Here is an 11,541-nt window from a genome sequence, read left to right on the forward strand (position 1 = left end):
CCCCCACGCTCTATCCAGACCCTCCCCCACGCTCTATCCAGACCCACCCCCGCGCTCTATCCAGACCCACCCCCGCGCTCTATCCAGACCCTCCCCCACGCTCTATCCAGACCCTCCCCCACGCTCTATCCAGACCCTCCCCCACGCTCTATCCAGACCCTCCCCCACGCTCTATCCAGACCCTCCCCCACGCTCTATCCAGACCCTCCCCCACGCTCTATCCAGACCCTCCCCCACGCTCTATCCAGACCCTCCCCCACGCTCTATCCAGACCCTCCCCCACGCTCTATCCAGACCCTCCCCCACGCTCTATCCAGACCCTCCCCCACGCTCTATCCAGACCCTCCCCCACGCTCTATCCAGACCCTCCCCCACGCTCTATCCAGACCCTCCCCCACGCTCTATCCAGACCCTCCCCCACGCTCTATCCAGACCCTCCCCCACGCTCTATCCAGACCCTCCCCCACGCTCTATCCAGACCCTCCCCCACGCTCTATCCAGACCCTCCCCCACGCTCTATCCAGACCCTCCCCCACGCTCTATCCAGACCCTCCCCCACGCTCTATCCAGACCCTCCCCCACGCTCTATCCAGACCCTCCCCCACGCTCTATCCAGACCCTCCCCCACGCTCTATCCAGACCCTCCCCCACGCTCTATCCAGACCCTCCCCCACGCTCTATCCAGACCCTCCCCCACGCTCTATCCAGACCCTCCCCCACGCTCTATCCAGACCCTCCCCCACGCTCTATCCAGACCCTCCCCCACGCTCTATCCAGACCCTCCCCCACGCTCTATCCAGACCCTCCCCCCACGCTCTATCCAGACCCTCCCCCACGCTCTATCCAGACCCTCCCCCACGCTCTATCCAGACCCTCCCCCACGCTCTATCCAGACCCTCCCCCACGCTCTATCCAGACCCCTCCCCCCACGCTCTATCCAGACCCCTCCCCCACGCTCTATCCAGACCCTCCCCCACGCTCTATCCAGACCCTCCCCCACGCTCTATCCAGACCCTCCCCCACGCTCTATCCAGACCCCCCCCTCCCCCCCCACGCTCTATCCAGACCCTCCCCCACTCTCTCATCCAGACCCACCCCCACGCTCTATCCAGACCCTCCCCCACGCTCTATCCAGACCCTCCCCCACGCTCTATCCAGACCCTCCCCCACGCTCTATCCAGACCCTCCCCCACGCTCTATCCAGACCCTCCCCCACGCTCTATCCAGACCCTCCCCCACGCTCTATCCAGACCCTCCCCCACGCTCTATCCAGACCCTCCCCCACGCTCTATCCAGACCGTCCCCCACGCTCTATCCAGACCCTCCCCCACGCTCTATCCAGACCCTCCCCCACGCTCTATCCAGACCCTCCCCCACGCTCTATCAGACCCACCCCCCAGCTCTATCCAGACCCTCCCCCACGCTCTATCCAGACCCTCCCCCACGCTCTATCCAGACCCTCCCCCACGCTCTATCCAGACCCTCCCCCACGCTCTATCCAGACCCTCCCCCACGCTCTATCCAGACCCTCCCCCACGCTCTATCCAGACCCTCCCCCACGCTCTATCCAGACCCTCCCCCACGCTCTATCAGACCCTCCCCCACGCTCTATCCAGACCCTCCCCCACGCTCTATCCAGACCCTCCCCCACGCTCTATCCAGACCCTCCCCTACGCTCTATCCAGACCCACCCCCACGCTCTATCCAGACCCTCCCCCACGCTCTATCCAGACCCTCCCCCACGCTCTATCCAGACCCTCCCCCACGCTCTATCCAGACCCTCCCCCACGCTCTATCCAGACCCTCCCCCACGCTCTATCCAGACCCACCCCCACGCTCTATCCAGACCCTCCCCCACGCTCTATCCAGACCCTCCCCCACGCTCTATCCAGACCCTCCCCCACGCTCTATCCAGACCCTCCCCCACGCTCTATCCAGACCCTCCCCCCACGCTCTATCAGACCCACCCCCACGCTCTATCCAGACCCTCCCCCACGCTCTATCCAGACCCTCCCCCACGCTCTATCAGACCCACCCCCAGCTCTATCCAGACCCTCCCCCACGCTCTATCAGACCCACCCCCAGCTCTATCCAGACCCTCCCCCACGCTCTATCAGACCCACCCCCAGCTCTATCCAGACCCTCCCCCACGCTCTATCCAGACCCTCCCCCACGCTCTATCCAGACCCTCCCCCACGCTCTATCCAGACCCTCCCCCACGCTCTATCCAGACCCTCCCCCACGCTCTATCCAGACCCTTCCCCACGCTCTATCCAGACCCTCCCCCACGCTCTATCCAGACCCTCCCCTACGCTCTATCCAGACTCTCCCCACGCTCTATCCAGACCCTCCCCCACGCTCTATCCAGACCCTCCCCCACGCTCTATCCAGACCCTCCCCCACGCTCTATCCAGACCCTCCCCCACGCTCTATCCAGACCCTCCCCCACGCTCTATCCAGACCCTCCCCCACGCTCTATCCAGACCCACCCCCACGCTCTATCCAGACCCTCCCCCACGCTCTATCCAGACCCTCCCCCACGCGCTCTATCAGACCCTCCCCCACGCTCTATCCAGACCCTCCCCCACGCTCTATCCAGACCCTCGCCCACGCTCTATCCAGACCCTCCCCCACGCTCTATCAGACCCTCCCCCACGCTCTATCAGACCCTCCCCCACGCTCTATCCAGACCCTCCCCCACGCTCTATCCAGACCCTCCCCCACGCTCTATCCAGACCCTCCCCCACGCTCTATCCAGACCCTCCCCCACGCTCTATCCAGACCCTCCCCCACGCTCTATCCAGACCCTCCCCCACGCTCTATCCAGACCCTCCCCCACGCTCTATCCAGACCCTCCCCCACGCTCTATCAGACCCTCCCCCATGCTCTATCCAGACCCTCCCCCACGTTCTATCCAGACCCTCCCCCACGCTCTATCCAGACCCTCCCCCACGCTCTATCCAGACCCTCCCCCACGCTCTATCCAGACCCCTCCCCCACGCTCTATCCAGACCCTCCCCCACGCTCTATCCAGACCCTCCCCCACGCTCTATCCAGACCCACCCCCGCGCTCTATCAGACCCTCCCCCGCGCTCTATCCAGACCCACCCCCACGCTCTATCCAGACCCTCCCCCACGCTCTATCCAGACCCTCCCCCACGCTCTATCCAGACCCTCCCCCACGCTCTATCCAGACCCTCCCCCACGCTCTATCCAGACCCTCCCCCACGCTCTATCCAGACCCACCCCCACGCTCTATCCAGACCCTCCCCCACGCTCTATCCAGACCCTCCCCCACGCTCTATCCAGACCCACCCCCACGCTCTATCCAGACCCTCCCCCACGCTCTATCCAGACCCTCCCCCACGCTCTATCCAGACCCTCCCCCACGCTCTATCCAGACCCACCCCCACGCTCTATCCAGACCCTCCCCCACGCTCTATCCAGACCCTCCCCCACGCTCTATCCAGACCCTCCCCCACGCTCTATCCAGACCCTCCCCCACGCTCTATCCAGACCCTCCCCCACGCTCTATCCAGACCCTCCCCCACGCTCTATCCAGACCCTCCCCCACGCTCTATCCAGACCCTCCCCCCACGCTCTATCCAGACCCTCCCCCACGCTCTAACAGACCCTCCCCCACGCTCTATCCAGACCCTCCCCCACGCTCTATCCAGACCCTCCCCCACGCTCTATCCAGACCCTCCCCCACGCTCTATCCAGACCCTCCCCCACGCTCTATCCAGACCCTCCCCCGCGCTCTATCCAGACCCACCCCCACGCTCTAATCCAGACCCACCCCCCACGCTCTATCCAGACCCTCCCCCACGCTCTATCCAGACCCTCCCCCACGCTCTATCCAGACCCTCCCCCGCGCTCTATCCAGACCCACCCCCACGCTCTATCCAGACCCCTCCCCCACGCTCTATCCAGACCCTCCCCCACGCTCTATCCAGACCCTCCCCCGCGCTCTATCCAGACCCTCCCCCACGCTCTATCCAGACCCTCCCCCACGCTCTAACAGACCCACCCCCACGCTCTATCCAGACCCACCCCCACGCTCTATCCAGACCCTCCCCCACGCTCTATCAGACCCTCCCCCACGCTCTATCCAGACCCTCCCCCACGCTCTATCCAGACCCTCCCCCCATGCTCTATCCAGACCCTCCCCCACGCTCTATCCAGACCCACCCCCACGCTCTATCCAGACCCTCCCCCGCGCCTCTATCCAGACCCTCCCCCACGCTCTATCCAGACCCTCCCCCACGCTCTATCCAGACCCTCCCCCACGCTCTATCCAGACCCTCCCCCACGCTCTATCCAGACCCTCCCCCACGCTCTATCCAGACCCTCCCCCGCGCTCTATCCAGACCCACCCCCACGCTCTATCCAGACCCTCCCCCACGCTCTATCCAGACCCTCCCCCCATGCTCTATCCAGACCCTCCCCCACGCTCTATCCAGACCCACCCCCACGCTCTATCCAGACCCTCCCCCGCGCTCTATCCAGACCCACCCCCACGCTCTATCCAGACCCTCCCCCACGCTCTATCCAGACCCTCCCCCACGCTCTATCCAGACCCTCCCCCACGCTCTATCCAGACCCTCCCCCGCGCTCTATCCAGACCCCACCCCCACGCTCTATCCAGACCCTCCCCCGCGCTCTATCCAGACCCACCCCCACGCTCTATCCAGACCCTCCCCCACGCTCTATCCAGACCCTCCCCCACGCTCTATCCAGACCCACCCCCCACGCTCTATCCAGACCCTCCCCCGCGCTCTATCCAGAATGCAGTTGGACGCTGCTTTCTCTTTACCCTTGCCCTGTTGGAGATACTAATTTAGGGTTTGGTTTGCATTCTTCTGCTGACCTGCAGCTTATATTCTGATTGGTCCAGCTGCCCACCATGACAGCTCCCCCCTTTTAATGTTGCTGATGTTTCCATGATGCAGAAGTCCAGCATTTTCACCTTTGTTGCACCCTATTTTATCTGATAACCGATCAAGTAATCAAGGAAGTAAAATGCACACAATGATCAAAAAACACTCGTACACTCTGCTTTTCATCTTAACATTTTACTGACAAATGCACAAAAAGATTAAAGTTCACATGCATATATTGTGCAAATGAGCATTGAGATAAAGTGCCCAATGACTGTGTCTATGACTTATTTACCAATCAAAATTGCAATTAGCCATATCTGGATTTCCAATTAGCCACATGTAGCTAGTGGCCAATGTACTAGACAACACTATATTAGACCAAGGATCCGGCTAGAAACCAGCAGACAATTTTATTTAACATTAAATAGATAAAATGAACAGTATTCAGTACAGGCATTACATGAGTTGACACTTCATGATCCTCCTCGAAATGCCACAACATTTTCCTGCGGTCACCTTCAAGATAAAATTGATTCTTGAAGCAGGTTGTTCACCTCTTACATGGTGACCAAAACTGTGGGGCCAGCTCTTCATCCTATCGCCGCTGCCGCTGCTTTAATTCTGGTTCGATCCAGGGCCACTCTTTATACTCTCGCCCCTGCCGCTGCTTTAATTCAGGTCTGCTCTCACACCACACCTTATCCTCTATCCGCTGCTGCTGCCTTAATTTATGTCCCCACTCAGGCCGCTCTTTAACCTCTCACCACTGCCACTGCTTTAAGTCAGGTCCGCTCTCGGCCACTCTTTATCCTCTCGCCGCTGCCACTGCTTTAATACAGGTCTGTTCTCGGGCCGCTCTTTATCCTCTCGCCGCTGCCACTGCTTTAATACAGGTCTGTTCTCGGGCTGCTCTTTATCCTCTCGCCGCTGCCACTGATTTAATTCAGATCCGCTCCTGGGCTGCTCTTTATCCTCTCGCTGTTGCCGCTGCTTTTATTCAGCTCCGCTCTTGGGCCGCTCTTTATCCTCTTGCCGCTGCCGATGCTTTAATTCAGGACTGATTTCCATCCGCACTTTATCCTTTCGCTGCTGCCGCTGCTTTAATTCAGTTCCGCTCTCGGGCAGCAATTTATCCTCTCGCCACTGCTGCTTTAATTCAGGTCAGCTCTCGGGTCGCTATTTAACATCTCACCCCTGCCACTGCTTTAATTCAGGTCCACTCTCGGGCCGCTATTTATCCTCTATCCGCTGCTGCTGCTTAAATTCAGGTCCACACTCGGGCTGCACTTTATCCTCTCGCTACAGTCACCGCTTTAATTCAGGACAGCTCTCGGGCCGCTTTTTATCCTCTCGCTGCTGCCACTGCTTTAATTCAGGTCCGCTCTCGGGCTGCACTTTATCCTCTCGCTACAGTCGCTGCTTTAATTCAGGACAGCTCTCGGGCCGCTTTTTATCCTCTCGCTGCTGCCACTGCTTTAATTCAGGTCCGCTCTCGGGCTGCTCTTTAAGCTCTCGCCACTGCCGCTGATATAATTTAGGTTCGCTCCAGGGCCGCTCTTTATTCTCTCCCCCATGCCGCTGCTTTAATTCAGCTCCACTCTCGGGCCGCTATTTATCCCCTCGCTGCGGCCGCTGCTTTAATTCAGGGCCGCTCTCCAGCCTCTCTTAATCCTCTCGCCGCTGCCGCTGCTTTAATTCAGGTCCGCTCTCAGGCCACTCTTTATGCTCTCACCACGGCCGCTGCTTTAGTTCATGTTTGAATCCCTCCAATCAGGTTTCCGCCCTTGCCACAGTACCAAAACAGCTCTCATCAAAGTTACAAATGATATCCTTTGTGACTGTGACAAAGGTAAACAATTCCTCCTTGTCCTTCTTGACTTGTCTGCAGCCTTTGACATGGTTGACCACTCCATCCTTCTCCAACGCCTCTCCACCGTCGTCCAGCTGGGTCTGCACTCGCCTGGTTCCATTCTTATCTATCTAATCGTAGACAAAGAATTAACTTGCAAAAGCTTCTCTTCCCGCTCCCGCATCGTTACCTCTGGTGTCCCCCAAAGATCTATCCTTGGCCCCTCCTATTTCTCATCTACATCTTAAAGGAGGAAAGAGAGGTAGGGAGGCGGAGAGGTTTAGGGAGGGAATTCCAGAGCTCAGGGCCAAGGCAACAGAAGGCACGGCCACCAAAGGTTGAGCGATTATAATCAGGGCTCCTCAAGAGGGCAGAATTAGAGGAGCGCGGATATCTCGGGGGAGGGGGGGGCGCGGCCTGAAGGAGATTACAGAGATAGGAGGGGGCGAGGCCATGGAGGGATTTGAAAACAAGGATGAGAATTTTGAAATCGAGGCGCTGCTTAACCGGGAGCCAATGTAGGTCAGCGAGCACAGGGGTGATGGGCGAGCGGAACTTGGTGCGAGTTAGGACATGGGCAGCCGAGATTTGGATGACCTCAAGTTTACGTAGGGTGGAATGTGGGAGGCCAGCCAGGAGTGCGTTGGAATAGTCAAGTCTAGCAGTAACAAAGACATGGATGAGAGTTTCAGCAGCGGATGAGCTGAGGCAAGGGTGGAGACAGGTGATGTTACGGAGGTGGAAGTAGGCGGTCTAAGTTATGCTGCAGATATGTGGTCGGAAGCTCATTTCAGGGTCAAATATGACACCAGGGTTGCGAACAGTGTTGTTCAGCCTCAGACAGATGTTAGGGAGAGGGATGGAGCCAGTGGCTAGGGAATGGAGTTTGTGGCGGGGACCAAAAACAATGGCTTCGGTTTTCCGAATATTTAATTGGGGAAAATTTTTGCTCATCCAGAACTGTATGTCAGACAAGCAGTCTGACAAGTTAGACATCGTGGAGGGGTCGAGAGAAGAAGTAGTGAGGTAGAGCTGGGTGTCGTCAGCGTACATGTGGAAACTGACGCTGTGTTTTCGGATGATGTCGCCAAGGGGAACATGTCGATGAGAAATAGGAGGAGGCCAAGGATAGATCCTTGGGAGACACCAGAGGTAACGATGCGGGAGCAGGAAGAGAAGCCGTTGCAGGTGATTCTCTGGTTACGATTAGATAGATAAGAATGGAACTAGGCGAGTGCAGTTCCACCCAGCTGGATGACGGTGGAGAGGCATTGGAGGAGGATGGAGTGGTCAACTGTGTCAAAGGCTGCAGACAAGTCAAGAAAGACGAGGAGGGATAGTTTACCAATGTCACAGTCGCAAAGGATGTCTTTGATGAGAGCCGTTTCGGCACTGTGGCAAGGGTGGAAACCTGATTGGAGGGATTCAAACATGGAATTGCGGGAAAAATGGGAACAGATTTGGGAGGCAACAACACATTCAAGGACTTTGGAGAGGAAAGGGAGGTAGGACATGGGGAGGTAGTTTACAAGGACGGTGGTGTCAAGGGTTGTTTTTTTGAGGAGAGGGGTGATGATGGCAGATTTGAGGGAGAGGGGGACAGTACCTGAAGAGCGAGAACCATTAACAATATCAGCTAATATGGGAGCCAGAAAAGAAAGTTGGGTGGTCAGCAGTTTGGTGGGAATAGGGTCGAGGGAGCAGGAGGTGGGTCTCATAGACAAGATGAGCGCAGAGAGGTCATGAGGGGAGATCGGAGAGAAACTGGAGAAAGATGTGAGTTCAGGGCTAGGGCAGGGGAGAACCTCAGAGGAAGTTTGGCCCAGTGGGCTAGGGGAAGGAAGGGAAGTGGCAGAGGCAGCTGAACGGATGGTCTCAATCTTAGAGATAAAGAAGTCCATGAGCTCCTCACACTTGTTGTCGGAGGTGAGGGTGGAGGAGACGGGGGAGGGGTTTAAGAAGACGGTTAGCAGTAGAGAATAGGAGCCGAGGTTTATCTTTGCATTCCAGAATGATTCTGGAATAGTGAGCAATTTTGGCAGACGAGAGGAGGGCCCGATAGTGCTTTATGTGGTCCAACCAGATCTGGCGGTGAATGGCTAAACCAGTTGTCCGCCATATACGCTCGAGTCTGCGTCCCTTGGACTTAAGGGAGCGAAGTTGAGAGCCGTACTAGGGGGAATGGCCAGGGTGAGAGTGGGCAATTGTTTTAGTGGGGACTAGGGCATCAAAGGTAGTGGTGAGGGTGTGGTTGAGCAGATCGGTAGCTGCAGAAATGTCATGGTGAATGGAGGGCCAGAGGCTGGATAGTTGGGATTTCATAAGTGCAGTTGTAGGAAAGTTGGGAGATAGTTTTTTTCCAGGGGCGGACACAGAAGGAAGTAGGGTTGGGGGGTGGGGAGGACGGGTGGAAGGGGGATGTGGGTGGAGAGCGATACGAGGAAATGGTCATAGATGGCCTTATCTGCAATTGATATGATGGGAGTAGCGAGGTCACGAGAGATGGCAAGGTCGAGAGGGTGGACGTGAATATGGGTTGGGGAGTTTACATAGAGGGAGAGATTAAGGGAGGATAGGAGGCTAGTGAACTCAGAGGAGAGAGAGCACGATGAACTGAGATGGAGGTTGAAATCACCGAGGATGAGAAGTCGTTCGGTGCAGAGGCTAATGGAGGAGAACAGTGAAGATATCTCAGTAATAACATTTTTATGGTACTTGGGTGGGCGGTAGAGAACAAGAATTTTAAATGAGAGGTGAGAGGGGTGGAATAAGGTGAGATGCTCAAAGGAGGAGAAAGTGCCGGAGGAGTAGGGGGACAGACCAAGGTGTGATTTGGTGATGAGAGCCACACCGCCACCATGGCGGTCTGAGCGAGGCAAGTGGTGGAAGGTATAGCCAGGTGGGGAGGCTTCACCCCTCAGCCAAGTTTCCGTCAGGGCCATGATGTCGATGCAGTCATCCACGATAAGCCCATGGATGGCAAAGGCCTTGTTCGCAAGTGAGCGGACATTCTGGAGGGAGATGCGGAGAGGGTCGATGATGGCTGCCCCACTGCCAGCGTCCACAGAGTCAGCGCTGGTGGGGGGGATGAGTTGGATGGGGAGGAGATTGGCAAGATTTTCCCCCAGTGGGCGCGCTGGGCAGGAAAGTCGGTGAGAGAGTAGGATGGGACAGCTGGGGTTTTTGCTCATAAGGCGGCCGCGACGAGTGTCTCGATGGGCCCTTTGTAGGATGCCAAGAGAGGCACAGGGGGAAGCTGTGGGCTTATCTAAGAGGGAGTCAAGCCTGGGATGGTAGCAGGAGAGTAGGAAGGTCGAAGAGTAATGAAGGGTTGGGGTAGGGATTTGGGAGGGCAGTGTATCCGAGAGAGGAGAGATGAAAGGAGGCATGACAAAAGGAGAGTGCGGTCAGGGAGGCATAGAGAGAAAAGGAAAATAGGGGAAAAAGTGGAGTGGCTTGGGTCTGGAGTGGCAGCCAAAGTGCGAACGCGAATGGACACGGGAACAGCTCGGGTTACATAGGCCTGTTTAAATGTAATAATTAATGGAATACATAGTTCCTGGTAGTAGGGAATAGGTTGGGGACAATAGTCGGAAGACCAGGGTCAATGTCAGAGGTCCCATGGAAGGACAAGCCGACACGCCCCATCCTGCTTACATCTGAAGTTAGGGCACCTCTATGGTGCCTGTTTCAAACAGTTTCTATCCCAGACTGAAATGCATATTTATGTAGCCTGCAGAAAACAATGTTAACCCTGTGCAAGAAAGAATCCAAAAAATAAATCGTAAGAAAAAATTGCTTAATTTTGTCAGCCATTTTGCCCACAGTAAGGATCCACAACCCTCAATAAGCACTTTGTTTGAATAGAATCTTAGAATCTTAGGAGGCCATTCAGCCTATTGAGCCTGTGCCGGTTCCTTGAAAGAACTCTCCAATTAGTCCCACTCCTCTGCTCTTTCCCCAAATCCCTGCAATTTTTCTCCCATTCAAGTATATATCCAATTTTTGGTAGTATTGGTTGAGGAAGGAATGTTGGTCAGGACTTCGGATAACCTCAAGTGGAACCTGTAACATGCAATTGAACCACTGAAGCAGGTAAACAGGGCTTTGTTTCAATGTTTACATCTGAAGGATGGCAGCTCTGCCAATGCAGCACTCCCTCAGCACTGACCCATTAGTGTTAGCCTACATGATATGTTCAAGTCCTACAGTGGGGCTCAAACCCGTGAACAGCTTTACTGTTAGATAGACTTTTGATTATTTGGTCTAGGAGGGATTTCAGACTGGCCCAGAAATTCGGGTCAGGGGCTTCCCACGGGTGTAAGCCCCCGATCTGCACTTACCTTGCACGCCGGCCATTGAGCTGTGGGCCCGCGTGGGATTCCGATCCTGGGCCTGCTCCAGCTGCCGGCGCACTGTGCTTGCATATCCCAGGGGCGCAGTTAGTTCGATACATCCCCTGGGATCACGTGGGCCATGGGCAGCCAATCGGAGCAGGGAATGCTCCATTCATAAGTCTGACAGGAAGTGCTGTCAAGACTTATAAATACTACGGCCCCAAAATAGCACTAAATCTTCAAATAATTTTTTTTTTAAATCACATTTTTTAAATAAACTATAAATTACATTAAATAACTATTTTAAACAATAATTTAAAGTATTTAAAAATAATAAACCTGTGGAAAAAATGTTTTAATTTTAATTAATTCACCACTTACCTTGTAAAAAGCAGGCCTTACGCCTGCTTTTTATATTTCTAAATTCTGCAGACTTACCCTCCCGGGAAAACCTGTAAAAAAAAATGAAATT

This window comes from Somniosus microcephalus, chromosome 18, assembly GCF_052327205.1.
Source record: "Somniosus microcephalus isolate GS21.2 chromosome 18, FLI_Smic_1.0, whole genome shotgun sequence".
Classification (NCBI taxonomy): domain Eukaryota; kingdom Metazoa; phylum Chordata; class Chondrichthyes; order Squaliformes; family Somniosidae; genus Somniosus; species Somniosus microcephalus.